This window comes from Rattus norvegicus, chromosome 5, assembly GCF_021556685.1.
Source record: "Rattus norvegicus strain SHRSP/BbbUtx chromosome 5, alternate assembly SHRSP_T2T, whole genome shotgun sequence".
Classification (NCBI taxonomy): domain Eukaryota; kingdom Metazoa; phylum Chordata; class Mammalia; order Rodentia; family Muridae; genus Rattus; species Rattus norvegicus.
This window is the reverse complement of record NC_141538.1, coordinates 160332448-160349497: the sequence shown is the minus strand read 5'-3', so window position 1 is coordinate 160349497 and position 17050 is coordinate 160332448. Positions and strand designations below refer to the sequence as shown.

At 51.3% G+C, this 17050-nt stretch overlaps 1 protein-coding gene across 4 annotated transcripts in view; it reads left to right on the top strand.

Moving 5' to 3' along the window:
• Nucleotides 1–17050, top strand: part of Tmem51 (transmembrane protein 51) — a 50047-nt gene that overhangs the window by 24461 nt on the left and 8536 nt on the right.

The following is a 17050-nucleotide window of genomic DNA, read 5'->3' as shown; positions in this document are numbered from 1 at the left end:
CAGAACAGGTGTGTGGACGCACGCCTGTGATCCCAGCACTCGGGAAGTAGAAGCAGGAGGATCAGAAGTTCAGGGGCCCGGGCTACACGAGACCTCCTTTATTAAAAGGAAAAAAGAAAAGAGAACCTTAAAACTCATCTAGGGTTGGGGATTTAGCTCAGTGAGGGTTGGAGATTTAGCTCAATGGTAGACCGCTTGCCTAGCAAGCGCAAGGCCCTGGGTTCAGTCCCCAGCTCCGAAAAAAAGAAAAAAGAAAAAGGAAAAAAGAACTCATCTAAACTGTGAAGCCCATATCTGTTACCCCAGAACACAGGAGACAAGAGGGATAGCTCAGTGGTTATGACTGCTGACTGCTCTTGGAGTGTGTGGTTCCCAGCAGCTGCCTGTCACTTCAGCTCCAGAGGGATCTTTGTGGAGTGCACATTCAAGCGTGCACGCATTTGTTCGTGCGTGTGTGTAGGGACGGGGAATGTGGCTCTGTAATAGAGCCATGGCCTACCCCAGCTCCATCCGTAGCACTGCAGAAACAAATAACCAAACAAAAACACCAAGGAAGACCCCAGTCAAGTTTACAACCCTCAGCCACTGCAAGGTGCATCGCACTTTGTACAAATTGTATCTTAAGCAAACGGGATAAGCAGAGCCTTTCCCTCAGTCCCGGAACTCACAGTCAGCAGGTCTGGGGCAGGTTCTCCAACCTCCAACACACACCACAGACAGCCCTATGCTCACCACCACCCACCCTGTGCAGGCAACACCCGGCTCTAGGCCAAGTCACAGAGCAGAGGGTCTGAGGCTATCGTCTGATAGACTCGCTGAGTCTATTTTTAAGCCTAAGTCTAATTAGGTCAGTGTCGACCCCAGGGCTGTCTCCTGGTCTTCAGAGAGCCCTGCTCTAAGCCTCAGACAAAGCACCCTCAGTTACTCGGCGGCTCTGGCTGTGTGCCCCACATCACAGGGCCTGCGCGCCAGGCGGGCAGAGGGTGGGACCGCCGCACAGCCAAGATATTCTCCAGGCACAAGATATCAGGCAGGACTAGACAGGCCCTCTCTGGGCCCTGTCTGCCTGGCTGCAGGTCAAATGATAATGACAGGAATGGCAGAGTCTGGGTGTGGAGGAGCCAGGGTTACAAATGTGGTGATGGTTATTTGGTGCGAAAGATTCAACTCAAGAGAGCTGCCTAAAGGGGGGCTCTTAGGAACTCTCAGCCCCGCACCCCATCGCCTATCTCCATAAGTAGCTGGGCACCTTTTGTGCAGCTGCTTAACCTCTCTGAGCGTGGGCTCCTCCTGTATGAAAAAGGTCACAATACCCATTGCACGTGCGGGCGCACATGTGTTCACACACACACAATAAATAAAAAGTCTCCATTTGTAGAAGCTCTTACATGAGCTCCTTTTGTTGAGCGCCCCTCGGCTGTGTAATGTGCTGTGTGAATTCGCTGTGCAATGCAGTGTGGGACAGAACAGTGTGGGACAAGAACAGCACACCCTACCTACCCCTCCTGTGCTCCTCACAGGCTCCGAGCCCTGGCCACACCTCCATTAAGTCATCTGTGAAATAGAGATTCTTTTTTTTTTTTTTTGTTCTTTTTTTTTTCAGAGCTGGGGACCGAACCCAGGGCCTTGCGCTTCCTAGGTAAGCGCTCTACCACTGAGCTAAATCCCCAGCCCCTTGAAATAGAGATTCTTAAACCCAGTTCTTGTCTGAGTTCAGTCACGAAGACACTGAGGGCGATTCTGGGGAGATCACTGGCCACCACCCAGCACAGTAGCAACAGCCGTGCCTGGCCTTCATGGTGATGCCATCTGCCTCGTGCTTTCCAAGTGGCTACTGCACTCCGCGCTCGCCTCACACCTCCCTGGGAGGGTGGAAGCAGTAAGGGCCAGGATGAACTCGCTTCCCGCCAAGCCAGACATCCTGAGTTCAAAACCAGAGACCTACATGGTAGAATGAGAAAACGGATTCCTGCAGGTTGTCCTTGGATCTACACACACACACACACACACACACACACACACACACACAGACACTCACACTCACACATGCATGTGTGCTCACACACACACTGACACACTCTGACACACACACTCACTGACACACACACTCATACATGCACATGTGCTCTCACACACTGACACACTCTGACACACACACTCACACATGCATGTGTGCTCACACACACTGACACACTCTGACACACACTCACTGACACACACACTCATACATGCACATGTGCTCTCACACACTGACACACTCTGACACACACATACTCACATGCACACGTGCTCACACACTGACACACTCTGACACACACACTCACTGACACACACACTTATACATGCACACATGCTCACACACACTCACACATGCACGTGTGCTCACACACGCACACACACTGACACACTCTGACACATACTCACTGACACACACACACTCACACATGCACATGTGCTCTCACACACACACAGACACACTCTGACACACACACACACACTCACTGACACACATACTCCCTGACATACACATTCACACATGCACGCGTGGTCACACACACACACTGCACACTCACCTCTGTGCACACAGGCATCACCTGCTCACGATTAAGTGCAAGTCGATTAGAAAATCTTAAAGAATTACATAGCATGAGGGCTAGAGGTGAGCCTCAGTGGAAGAGAGTCCTGGTCAAGGATGCACAGGGCCCTAAGTTTCATCTCCAGCATTGAAGATAATAATAATAATAATAATAACAACAACAACAACAGCAACAACAGATGTTTGGCTTGACAGTTAAGGGGGTAACATTTAAAGTCTTATTTTTATGTGTCTGTCCCTCTCATTGTGTGTGAGTGTATGTGTGTGTGTGAGTGAGTGTGTGTGTTTGTGTTTGTGTGTGTGTGTGTGTGTGCGCGCGCGCGCGAGGACTCTTGGGGCTGGAGTTACTATAGTCGTGAGCTGCCCAGCGTGGGTGTTGGGAGACGAACCTGCAATCTCTGAAGGAGCAGTGAGTGTGCTTAGTTGCTGAGTCGTCTCTCTAGACCCAGGGGTGACATCCGAGTGACAGGTCCGTGGGAGCCAGCATGATGTGCTGCAAGCATAGAGTACTTCCTCACGCTCCCAAGGCGCATACTTCTGGAAAGGCAGGCTGCTTCCCGTAGCCCAGGATGGCCCGTTTCCCACCCACCAGCTCCCCTCCATACCATACCCCCACGTCCACTCAAATTATCTTTTTATTTTTCTTTTATGTATATAAGCACACCATCTTCAGACACACAGAAGAGGGCATCAGATCCCATTACAGATGACTGTGAGCCACCATGTGATTGCTGGGATTTGAACTCAGGACCTCTGGAAGAGCAGTCAGTGCTCTAACCACTGAGCCATCTCTCCAGCGCCCATCAAATTATCTATCTATCTATCTATCTATCTATCTATCTATCTATCTATCTATCTATCTATCTATCCACGCACCCATTCATTCATTTTTTTTTTTTTTGGTTCTTTTTTTTTCGGAGCTGGGGACCGAACCCAGGGCCTTGCGCTTCCTAGGCAAGCGCTCTACCACTGAGCTAAATCCCCAACCCCCCATTCATTCATTTTTAGAGACAGTCTCATGTAGCTTAGGCTGGCCCCAAACTGGCTGAGTTCAAGGACAACCTCCTGATCTTTCTACTTTCCACTTCCTGCTTAGATTACAGGCAGGCACTGCCAGGCTGAGTTGACGTGGTTCTGGGGACTGAACCCAGGGCTCCATATGCTAGGTAAACGTGCTACCAATTGAGCTGCACCCACAGCCTGAGCTCATCCGCTTTCTCTTCTCCTATGTGAGTCTCTGCCACTGGCTGAATTGGTAGCCTTGGCAATGCTGTTTGATGGACAAGCCTACTTCCTCCATCTCCAGCTGACAGCCTCCAGGCCTCACATCTGGGTGATCTACAGCAGTGCCTCCAGGGTGACTGTGTGATAGGACAGGGACTGGAGTACATGCCTGCATCCAGCCCTGAGTGGTGTCCTTCCTTAGTCACCACCACGGTGACCCTAATTAACAGTCACTCGTGCAAGCAGAAAGGACATTGTGGGGACAGTGGTTTCAGCTGCCAGAGAGCCCAGCTCTGAGCAGCTGGGCTGTGTTCGTTTGGATTCGCTCTCTTGTCCTTATTTGGGTCACCTAGTAGAAGCAGCTTCAGGTCTCTGGGGCATTCCTGGGTCCAGGTCCTCTCTGACTCACCCTTACCCTGTCTCAGCTGTCATTGTGTCCACAGAGCACCCCTAAAAGAGTGGCAGTCTCTCCTCTTGGGATGGCGTGCTGGTCCCCAGCAGCTCCAGACCCCTTTCTGTCTTCCCGAGAACCCAAAAAACTTCCAGAACAGAGAATCAGGTGGGTCTTTCGGGTTCTGACAGGGCAGAGACCACACCCTCGGGACTGATTGACAAGGCTGGCCACACCCAGTCTTAGAACCTGAAGTAGACAGGGATACCAGATGCTCATGGGATCATCTGAGTACTCAGGGGATAACCCTGGTCAACCTGCTCTCCCAGTCTGGTGCGGCTGTTCTCCAGCCTTCAGGGACATAGTCGAAGTGTCCCTAAGTGGCCTATTTTATAACCAACTGTCGTTAGTTAGAATATCTGTTTTCCTGTCTGCTATTTTTCCTCTTTGACGTTTCCTAAAGATGCCCCAGACCTGTGTGATGCTGGGCTCTGGGCTGTTTCTCTGAGATGCTCATCGCTGGGTCCCCAGCACCTGGATCCCTGAGCTGGTGTCTGCCGAGTGGGTGACAGAGGGAGCCAGCAGGCAGATGGCAGCCCCTTTGCTTCATGACCCCCAGGACTTACCTCACCAGGCAGCACCACCCCTGCCCAGTGTATGAGGGCAGTCAGGGAACTGCAGCTGGAGTTTGTATCACTGTGGCTACCTGAGGGCATTCAGCCTGGAAGGGTCTTTTCCCCCTCTGGATCCTGGGAGCAGTTCCAGGATTTCCATTTTGTCAGAAGGTTGGGGGCTCTGTTCCTGTGGATGAGGTTTAGGATCTAAACACCGTGAAGAGTAGGAGATCTTCGTGTTCCTAACCCAAAGGAATGGGGACAGAGGACCAAAGACTGCACAAAAGCCCAGAGAGGGCAAGAGCCCTGAGCCTGTGGTTAATCTCAACCCCTCGCCCTCTGCTGATGTAGCTCGGTTGAGGGCAGAGTCCTGAGACACGAGACAGGCTTCAGGCAGCCTCGTGAGTGGGCATGAGCCCCAAGTTGAGAGATCATGAGCCTGGTGGTAAAGAGGCCCTAGTCAGCCCTCAGTTTGGACCCTTGGGCTCGGGATAGCCGATCTAAGGCTCTGGCATTTGATCTCATCATTGCGTGTTCTGTATCAAGCCTTTATCCCTCTCTGCCTCCGTCATTGGCAAACGCCTGCTTCTGACATTGGCCAGTGCAGTTCATTTTTCATGGAAGCTGTGGATAGAAGGTTTGCAGGGGAAAGAAGACAAACCTGCAGGGCATGGGCGGGGGTCACGTGAGGGGTGGGGCGGCGGGTGGAGAGTGGATTCTGGACTCTGACTCTCTGGTTTTCAGCCAAGCTCTGTTACTTATTAACAGACTTCTTTGGGCAGAGTGAGATAGCTCTTGGGGGGGGGTCTCAGAGTCCACTCCCCACCCCAGTGGTGTAGGGGTAATGACCACAGTGTCTTCATTTAATCCTGAGGATGAGGGTGATCGCCCAAGGCTGGTGATAGCATCAGGGCATGCTAACCATTCCGAAGACGTTGAAGATGCTCCCTGTAGGAACAAAAGCCCCCTCCCCAGTAAAATGTATGACTCTTTATTTGTAATCCAAAGCTCACCATGTGTGGCACGCCAGGAGCCCCAAGAACAATAGAAATCAGCCTCATGATACTTCGCTGGAAGACAGTCAGTCATGGAGTACCTATGGCCATTTGGGCTGTCTGAATAACACCCCTTTCTCTCCCCAGATGGCTACACCATCTTCCCAGAGCCTTATCTCTATAAACCTTCAGGCTGGTGACACAGCCATTCATGTTCAAAGTTCACTCTTGAGACCCGTGCAGTTGAGTTATCTGTTTTAAAAAGTCTTAAAAAGGGGAGAATGAAGCTTTCAGGCCATGGCTAGCCATGCCTGCCTGGTGACAGGGCCCTTGTGCATGTGACTGCGTCATAGATCTGAAGAGAAAAGGTACCCTTGGCTCATCTAGTTGGCTTCAGCAAGAGGGAGGAGCCGGTCTGCAAGATAGAGCTAAAGCCGAGGGATTCTGGTGACATTGGGAAGCCGTGAAAGGCTAGACACTGGGTTTCCATGGAACGTCAGTCCTGCCTCGAGTGTATGGATTCTGGCTTTTGGGAAAAATCAGTTAGCTTTGCTTTAAGCCACTACGTTACTGGCTGTCTATCCTGGCAAGCCACAGGGCACATCAGACCTTCTCAGTGGCAGGGAGGTGGGGGAATTCTACGATTGTCCTGTTTTCACTGTGAGGACAGCCATGACTGTCCCTGGTGCAGAACATCTCTCCTGGAGACCCCGCTGGGTGTCACCACAGTACCCTCCTTCTTCTGGCCCCCAGCTGGAGGTTAGCCCTGTGTTAAGCCTCATCTCTGTTCTCAAGACCTTCTCGAAGGTGTGCCTTGTAGGAGAGACGCAGGACACTCCTGATGCACTTCTCCTCCTAAGAGAAGCTGCCTATTCATTCTGGAGGGAACCTCGGAGCCTTGAAATGCAGTGACCAAGGAAGGATGAGCAGGACTCTGCACCCTTGAGTTTAGCAGGGATTGAGTAGCAGGGATACAATTCTCCGAGCACCGCCATGCATGCTTCTGCCTACCCTGCGCACAGGGACCTTGTGTCAGCTCAGGCTGGCTATGATGGGAAGGTTTACGCCCATAGCCATTGGCCAAGGCCACCGTGGTAGTAATGGTGAGATTTGGAAGGGAGGTCAGAGGACACACTTTCTGTATATGACCATCCATAGTATACACTGGAGACTGGTACCAGATAAAACCAAGGATGCTCTCACCCCTCCTGTTTTGTTTGCACTGAGCCTGAAATGTCTTCCTGGGTACATTATGTGCCTTCGGGGTGGCTTGTAATGACTGACCCACTGTAAAGGCTGTGTAAATAGTGACTGAACCTTGCTCAAGGAATGAGAACAAGGAAAATCCCAGTGCACAGTTGCAGTACCACCCCACCTCCAACTCTGTGCAGCCCTGGGGACTGAACTTGGAAGCTTGTGCGTACTAGGCAAGCACTCCACCACTGAGCTACATCCTCAGCCCTCTTCTTACCTTTTCATTTTGGGACAGGTTGCACTAAGTTGCTCAGGCTGACTTTGAACTCACTCTGTAGACGAGGGCTGTCTTTGAACTTGCCTGCCTCAGCTTCACCCAGTACCTCTGATTTGAGGCCTACGTCACCAGGCCCTGCTTGGACATTCCTCTCTCCAGTCCCTGCAACACTCTTTGTTTCTGGTTGATTCGATCCCCAGATTTGGAAGGGAGGCTCTAGAGGGCTGCCTGCCTCCTTGCTTCTGGAAGACTTTATTTTATTAGTGTGTGTGTGTGTGTGTGTGTGTGTGTGTGTGTGTGTGTGTATGTGTGTATGTGTGTGTGTCTGTCTGTCTGTCTGTCTGTCTGTGTCTCTGTCTCTGTATGTGTGTTTGTCTGTCTGTCTCTGTCTCTGTGTGTGTGTGTGTGTGTGTATCTGTCTTGTCTTTGTCTCTATGTGTATGCGTGTATATGTGTGTGTAGGCGATGTCTGTGCCTGTATGTCTGTGTGTCTCTATGTGTGTGGACATGTATGTGTGTGTCTGTGGGTGTGTGTTTGTGTGTCTGTCTGTCTGTCTCTATGTGTGTGGACATGTATGTGTGTGTCCGTGGTTGTCTGGGTCTGTATGTCTGTGTGTCTCTGTCTCTATGTGTGTGTCTGTCTATCTCTCTGTTTCTCTGTGTGTGCATGTATCTGTCTGTCTCTTCTCTATGTGTGTGCACGTATATGTGAGGGGGGTTGTCTGTGTCTGTATGTCTGTGTGCGTGTGTGTATATGTGTGTGTGTGTGTGTCTGTCTGTCTGTCTGTCTGTCTGGATATGTGTGCAACACTCTCAGAGGCCAGAAGTGGGCATTGTCTCCTGGAGGTGGAGACATACAGGTGTTTGTGAGTTTCCTAATGTGGGTGCTGGAAACCCAACGAGGTCTTCTGGTAGAGTGGTGCACATCTTAACTGCTGAGCCATCTCTCCAGCCCTGGGAAGCATCGTTATTCTCAATTTAAAGATGAGGAAGCCAAAGCTTTAAGAGACACAGAGAGCACCTACCTGGTGATAAGCCATAAAACAAGTATTGTCCTGTGTTGGTGGCAGTAACTGCCTTGGTCCTCTGTACCCGATGTTCACTTCCCTGAGGCCACCACTGCAGGGCTGTAAACCACATGCCTTCTCCTCCGGCTTCTGTCCCCAGTCACCTCCAGTCTCAGTTACCACATGATCGATCCCTTCGGCCTACCTCACTCTGCTTTGCTGGCCTCCCCAGCCCTTCCACAGCCCACGGACAGTCATTGCACCATCCATTGGGCACCTCAGCACTTCCGTAGGTGAGCAAATGCCTCGGGCTCATTAGCTAACATTTAATATTTTATCTTAGTCTGAGGAATTTAAGTCCAGGAATGCACGGCCCGGTCTGTCCTCTGCTGTTCTCTGGCTAGAGTCCTGGAGACCAAGGTTGTCTGCTCATCTGACAGTGCAGCTTGGGTAGAGACCCACTTCCTGGTTCACTGGGGTGTTAGAATTGACCCCACCCCTACCCTCAGTCGTGGGTGTGGGATGAAGCCTGTGGTCTTTGGGTTTCTTCCTCCCATCCCTTGCTAAGCGAATTTCTTCCCCAAATGGCCCACCTGTTTCATCCAAGCAGAGGCATGGAGCAGCAGACTGTGCCTTTGGTCGTACCACCACCCACACAGCCTCCTTTATCTTATCCCCTCGGCCATATCTTAACTGACCAGAAGCAAGCTGTGTGGCCTGCCTACACTCAAGAGCCAAACCAAGAGCACCAGGGACTGGAGAGATGGCTCAGTGCTTAAGAGCATTTGTTCCTCTTGCAGAAGGCCAGGGTTTCATTCCACGCCATCTTGGTTTACAGCTGCCTGTAACTCCGATTCTAAAACACCCAACGCCCTCTTCTTGCCTCCTCGGGCCCCAGGCACACGGGTGGTGCCTAGACATGTCTGCCGGAAAAAACACCCTTACAACATGAAACACGATAAAATCAAAAGTGAACTCAACGGGAGCACCAGGTGGCAGGGATATGGGGCCACCGTTAGAGTCTGTTTGGAGAAAGACCCTACAAAAGGTGACGATTCCCCATGGCTCTTAGGATGATCAAATAAAGTCAAGTGGGTAAATCTCTTAATGTCTTTGACATAGAGAAATCCTCATAATTGACACCAATACTCTATTATCGTATATGTAACATATAATATCACATGTATCAGGAAATAAATTGAGCAACTCATAAGGCAAAAAGGATCCAACAAGACCTTTATAAAAACCGCTTGCCTTTTCATGTAAATAGAGCCCACGGGTCAGGTGTCTGAGGTTGAAATGACAGCGCTGTGGTCATCAGGAACCCCGCCTCTTCTTATCGTTTTTGCTCAGTCATTCATTACCCCCACCATGCCTGAGCCCCAGCCATTCCACCCATCCTACAACCAGGAGGAAAGAGGAAAGATAGCCTTCTCATCGGGTGGGTGCCCCTAGCCCTCTGCTGCTTGGACCTCATTGGCCAGAACTCAGTCATATGAAGCAGCCGGCCTAGGAGACTGAGTAATGCTATCTGGGTTCTGGGAAGCCCTGGGAGCTGAGTGTCAGTTTCCTTACCATGGAGGAAGGGAAAAGACTTCAGGAACGGCTTCCTTTCCAAGTGAGAATCCCAGGCAGTGAGCAACACCGCCATCTCTTTTCCAGCCCCCTCCAACTCAGGTAGGAAAAGGGATAAAATTAGCCAACTTCCCTGCTTGCAAGTGGGCTGGGCTGCACTGGCCTCTCGGTCCTGCTGGGTCCATCTGGCTGAGGAGGGGCAGGCAGGCGGCCCCGCCTCTGTACCCCTCTGATATTGTTTTCCAGCGCAGGAGTTCAAATGGACACCTGAGGAGATAAGGCAGCCTCGGTGTGGCCACAGGAGCCTGGAGCATGGGTCTTCCACAGGCTAGGAGAGGCTCCTGGTACTGTCTCCCCTGTAGGTCCACGTCTTGGTGTTTATTGTGCAAAAACAGTCGCTCATTTGGAGACAGAGCTGAGCTTTCATTCTCTGTGACAGTGGGCAGGCGTAGCAGGTACCCTCCAGGGCTTCGAGGGAAGGGTAGGAGGTGAGAAATTGGTCTTGGAAATCGTCGGCTGGTCGGAGAGAGGGGCTTGAGTCAAAAGAAGCAGGCCCCTGCAGGGCTGGATTCTAGCTGACTGGATGGGTGTGTTGAAGTCTTCCGGGACCTCAGAGTGGAACTGTTTGGTGACAGGACCTTTAAAATGGTGACTGAGCTGACATAGAAGCATATGGCTGTCCCTCTCCCTTCAATGCACCTGGCGTCCTAATACAAAGAGGAGAGGCCAAGCCAGGCACGGTGGCACATGACCATCCTCCCAGTACTTGGAAAGTGGAGGCAGAAGGACCAGGTGTTCAAAGTCATCTTCAGCTACATGGTGAGTTTGAGGCTAACCTGGGCTCCTTCAGACCCTGTCACAAACAAAACGAACCAGGAGCAGGGGACACAGACCCACATAGAGGGGTGACCAAGGAAAGTGGCCTGAGAGAATCCAACCCAGTCAGCACCCTGGCTTTGGGGAAGTCCCCGTGTGTGTTCCTGACCACGGTGACCAAGCAGACTAGTCTGGGCCAGGACTCTTCCAGCTCCTTCAGGCTCTCACCTCAGTCTGCTTCCAGGTTTATAATTAAACAACCCAACACTGGTTACTTAAACCACAGCCAGAAAGGACCAGAGCTGTGGGGACACCGTGACTCACACCTGGAAACAATTCAAGGAGAAAGGAATTTTACCTCCTGACCTGGCAAGGGCTTCTGGGAAGGAGCTGTGATGGGTGTCGGGAGGCCTTCAACAGATGGGTATAGGCTTCCAATCTTCTGCGCCGTTCACTGTGTGGCTCTGAGCAGGTGTCTGAGCGTCTCCGAACTTCAAGCTTTTCTCTGAAATTATTCTTGAAAATTCATCATGGAGGTTTGGAACATTTGAACAGGATTGTGACTGTGATGATATTAGAGAAATGGCAAGTTGCTGACAAAGGTTCGTGCATAATAAGTAAAAAAAAAATAACGGCACAAATCATACGAAATAATGATACTCAAACAGTAATGAATAGGTCGTAAGTAATAAGCACCCACATGGTTCCTGATGCTACTTAAGCCTGTCAGACACCTGAGTGGGCCCCCGTCAGAAGAAACCGGCTCACCAACTGACTGTGTGAGCACCAGGCCGGAAGAGCCTCAGCTGAGGGAACTCGAACTCGCTGTGGTCCACTGCTCCAGGGAGAGAGGCAGGGGAGGCTTGGGAGGCAGAGAGATTCGGGAGGCTCTTACTGGTTCCACCCTGCACAAGAATGTTTTTTGAAGGTTTTCAAACTATGGAACATACATACATACATACATACATACATACATACATACATACATGACAAAGTCCAGATATTGAAAGACAAATGTCTCCCAAGTGTGTCCTCGTGGATGGAAATAGCCAAGGACCACAGAGGGCTGTCCCTCATGGAAAACCTCAGCCAGCCCTCCTCCCATGTGCCCCCGTGAGGGTCATACTCCCTCCTGGGCTGGGCTCTTTGTCTTGTTTAGTCTCAGGTAGCTCAGGCTAGCCTTGAACTTACTACTCAGTTGAGAAATGACCTTGAATTCCTGGTCCTTCTGCCTCCATCTGCCTAGTACCTAATTACAGACATGAATCACCGTGCCTGGTTTATACGAAACTGGGATTTGAACCCAGGGCTTCATGCATGCTAGGCAAGCACTGTACTAGCCGAGCCCCATCCCCAGACTTGCACCTGGGACTCTGGAAATGTAGTTCTGAGAAACCAGAATGGCTGCGGATGAGGTGCCAGAGAGCTTTTCTCCCTTGAGTTTTGCCCCATGTGGGAGTGAGAACACACGTTTGCCTGGTTAAAGTGCAAGCCCAGAGCAAGGGCAGCCTGCTGGGCCTGATGCACAGGCTCCAGGAGGAGTGGTTGCAAGAGGTACCTGGAAAAAGGCATTGTGTGGTTCCCGGTGACACCGACTACTGTGGAATGGAAGGCCTTGTGGTGACAGGTCTAGGAACACTGCCCATAGCCACATCCTCTGGCTGCCGGAAGAAATTCCCCAAAGGTGCTGGCTGACCACACCGTCTCAGGGTTCCCAGAGTTCAGACATCGAAGTCCGTGTCTGTTGGTGTTAACCAGTAGGGTGGGTCCTTTTCTCCGGCTCAGAGTAAAACCAGTTTCTTCCATTTTTCTTGCTTCTAGAAGCTTCCTGCACCCCCTCAGTTGTGCCTGTCCCACACACCACCACCCTCTTAGCTGCCACTTCCTCCTTTAACCTCCTCACCCCTGTCGTGTAGAAACACGTGTGATTCGGTTGAAGTCACCTGGCCTAACCAGAGAAATCTGCCCAGCTCAGATCCTCAGATCATCACAGCCAAAAAGTGCTCTAGCCACATAAAGATTCCAGTCCGACGTTGCAGGGATTTCTCGGGATGTGCCTCAGTTGATCGAATGCTTGCCTAGCGTGCGTGAAGCTCTAGGTTCAAAACCAAGCACTACATAGACTGGACACGGTGCTGCATGCCCGAAACCCTAGCACTCCATAGAGAGAGAAAAAGGAAGACCAGGAGTTCAAAGTCATCCTTGGCTACATAGTAAGTTGGAGGCCAGTTTGGGCTGGGTAATAGTTTTTGTCTTAAAAGTAATAGAAAGGAGGAAGAGGAAGAAAGGAAAGAGAAGGAGGAGGAAGAGGAAGAAGAGGAGGAGGGGGAGGAGAAGGAGGAGGAAGAGGAGGAAGGGGAGGAGAAAGAGGAGGAAGAGGGGGAGGGGGAGGAAGAAGAGGAGGTGGAGTGGAGATCTTATTGCCATCTTGGAGGGTCATTGTGTGGGCTACTGTGTGTCACCTCCCAGGACAGATGCTCTCAGCAGGAGTCCCTCAGGTCAGCGGGATGGACAGTTAGTTAAATAGGGCATGTGGCCTCCCTCCCAGTCCCCATCCTTCACCTTCTCAGACCTGGCCCATGCCTCAGAAGCTGTCACTGCTCTTTGGGACATGTCAGCCTCATCTTCAGATATCCAGGAGATGTCTGAGCCCTTGGAGGCATGGAGGCCAGTGGACAAGGTCGTAGCTCTTCGGTAGGGAGGCCCCAGACAAGCTTCTCTGCCTCCGTGTACCGAGTGCCCCTGCTCCATGAATGAGCAGCATTGGGATGGCACTTACTTTAGGCTCAGAATTGCGGAGCAGGCTCAGCTGTACAGAGCGTGAGGTGCTTAGCACAGTCAGGGCAGGAACTCAGAGCCAGCCTGGCCATGACATTCACCCGCCTTTGCCAGGGCAGCAGGACAGTTGTGGCTCATCTTAGAGAGGCCAATGGGAGTGGACAGTGCAGAGGTCTGGCAGCTGCTCTGTGTCCACGGGCTCTGTCCCCTAGAGAAAGACAGGCCATCAGTGTAATGCTGTCCAGCGAACACAGCATGCTCCCAGCACTTATGGGCTGGGTCCCTGGTGCCAGGCTGGTCCACAGGGCTATACATCAGCCACTTGCTAAGAGAAAAGCTTGAGACAGACTCCCCTGGGAGACCTGGGTTTCTGAACCTGCCTCCCGTGGCCTGTGTCCTGGGGACTGTAGGGCAGACTTGATGTGTTTAACTTATCAGACACTTAAGTGAATTAGTGAGGGACCTGGCGATGTTGGCTTATGAAGTTTGTCAGCGCCTTGCGCCAGGAGCCTGGGGGAGGAGCTGCCTCTCTTCCCAGCAAGGCTGGTGCATTCTGGGAGATGCCCGCTTTTCTGTTCCATGGAATCACACAGGTTGTGTCTCCCCTGGACTGCCTCATATCCTGGCTTAGACTCCGTCACAGGAACTCCAGCATCTCAAGGCACTAGAGGGGCTGCTCCGTGGGGTGAAAATCACAAGGTTTTGAATGAAATATAATCACCCTCAGCCCTGTACTGGCTGTGTGACTTTGGGAAAGTGGCTTTGCCTCTCTGAACCCGGGCATCTTTCTTTATAAAACCGAACTAGAAGCTATCAAACAGTTGCTATGGCTTAGGTATCTCTAAAGTGTGTTTCTTTGAAGGTTTTTGTGTTGGAAGCTGGTTACCCAATGTGGCAGCCTTGAGGCCACCGGGTCCCTAAAGATACCTAGGGTCTATAAGCAAGTCCTTGGGAAAGGACTCATAGTTCAGTTAGTTGTGAGGAACAGGGAGAGATCAGGGTTTCACGCTGTAGCCCAGGCTAGCCCTCGTGGCTCAGCTTCCCAAGTGCTTGGGTGCCGGGCAAGCATCTTGCTGTCACTCACAATGAGTTTCCCCCTGTTAGGGATTCTCCGGTCTTTCAGGTGGGCTGTGAACAAATGCCACACATGGATTATGAACAAATGCCACATGCCTGTCCGTCCCCTAAACCTAATCACACAGAATGGGCCCAGGAGTTACTGAAAGCAAACTCTTCCAAGTCAGAACACCATCCACTCACCTGTCACTCTCCGTGCTTTTGCGATGACACACTGCAGAACCTGTCTGCCTAGCCCAAGGGAGTGACCGTGGGGACTCAGCCTTATGAGAACCATTGGCTTGGGGCACAGGGTCAGTCAGATTTGGCTGGGAATCTTGACCCAACAGTTTACTAGTTGTGTGACCCAGGACAGAGACTCTAGGGTGTCGGGACTCATAGCACCTCCAGGTGGCCAGAATTACTGGGTGAGTGCCCATGGGTGCCTGACTCTCACAGAGCTGGCAATGCCATGGGTGTTCCTAAGACCGCCTGTCTCTTTCCCACATACTACTCCCAGGTTTTGTAGTGCCCGCCTAGCTGCCCTCTGGCACTGCAACCCTCCTACCCTCTCTCCCCTGTTTTCCCAGATGCCTAATCTCAGAGATTTCCTGGACTGTAGAAATAAGAATCCAATACCTTTGGCCCTCGGTCCTCAGGAATGGTGGTCCAAAATTCCCTGCCCGGCAGGACCCCAAGAGCAGCTGCAACTTAGAGGTTTCCTGTCACCCCCACCAGGTGACACTGGGCCTTGGTGACAAAAGCAACCGTGGGCTGAACTTGGCAGGTCCCGCAGGAACTCCTCAGTGGTGTCAAAGCTGCACAGCCTTGTCCCCAGAGCAAAATCCCTCTCCCAGTTGTGCAGCCGGGCAGGCCGTGGGTAATGCTGGGGCAGTGGCCAGCGGTCTCTGAGGCGCGGCAAGCCCTCACCTTGGTCTGACAAGCCATCTCTCAGTTCCTATGCTGCAGGGCAACCCAGCAGGGCTCAGAAGACCAGCCTGGGCTGTCTGCCCTGCAGCCGCTGAAGTCCGTTTTCAGGGTTTGCTGTTTTGAATTCACAGTGCTGGGAAATGAGATACAGCAGTGGCTCTCAACCTGTGCATCGTGACCCCCTTGGGTATTGCATATCAGATATCCTGCATATCTGATATTTACATTACGATTCATAACAGTAGCAAAATTACATCCATGGAGTAGCAACAAAATAATTTTACGGCTGGGGGGTCACCACAACATGAGAAACTGTGTTAAAGGGTCGCAGTGTTAGGGAGGTCGAGAACTGCTGGGATACAGGGAGGCAGGGGCCTTACCACTGAGCCAGTCCCCAGTCCTTACTGTCTGGTTTCATTTCACCGATGGTCTTGAACTTGCAGTCTATGGAAACTGGGCCTGGCTGAGAATGAGCAGCCAAGACTCCCTTGGGCCTCCGCCAGGCAGAGGGAGCACTCTGGTATTTGAGACTTCCTCCCCCAGCTCAGGGAGGCTGATCTCTCCTGGGAAGGGCCAGAGAGCTGGGCTGCTGCAACCTCAGACCTTCCAGGAAGTGTGATAGGATCCCAGTCACCTTCATTCTCATTGGCATCTGAAGATACAGGTACACCATGACTCCTGAGTTAGACCTTAGGAATCCTTTCCTGTCAGTGTCCACCTGGGCCTGGAGTTTCCCTCATTGATGGAGATAGGGGCTCAACATTTAAGCCTGCTAGGTATTCATTTGTCCAGTCCACAGGTATTTATTAAGGGCCTGTTGCATTCCTGCCACATTGTGCCAGGAGTCAGGCAGACAAAAGCCGCCTTTCTGGAAGTTGAGACTTGGATACGGGGACCAAGGAAAGCCAAAATGAGATCGTCACAGACTGAGATGGTGGTATCTAATCGTGGGGAGGAATGTCACGTGGAAACCTAGTAGAGGGTTGTGATTCAGGATCTCAGATCAGAGCCTGTCGTTTCCCTCTTGGGCATGACCTTTATGCCTCATGGTTTTGCATGGATGTGTTGCCATTTTCTTCTTTGGAGTTGTGGTTAGCATGGAGAAGACCATGAAAGGGTTGGGGACCAGTGTCACCTGTAGACGGCCTTCATTCCTCAGCCTGGGGTAGTTACACAGAGTTTTGACACACACACACATACACTCTCTCCCTCTTGTGTATGTGTGTGTGTTTGTGTGTGTGTATGTGTTTGTGTGTATGTTTGTGTGTGTATGTGTGTGTATGTGTGTATGTGTACATGTGTGTATGTGTGTGTTTGTGTATGTGTGTAGGTATGTGTATGTGTATGTGTGTGTATGTATATGTGTGTATGTGTATGTGTGTGTATGTGTATGTGTGTGTATGTGTATGTGTGTATGTGTATGTGTGTATGTGTATGTGTGTATGTGTATGTGTGTGTATGTTTGTGTGTTTGTGTGTGTATGTGTGTATGTGTGTATGTTTGTGTGTGTATGTGTGTAGGTATGTGTATGTGTATGTGTATGTGTGTGTATGTTTGTGTGTTTGTGTGTGTATGTGTGTATGTTTGTGTGTGTATG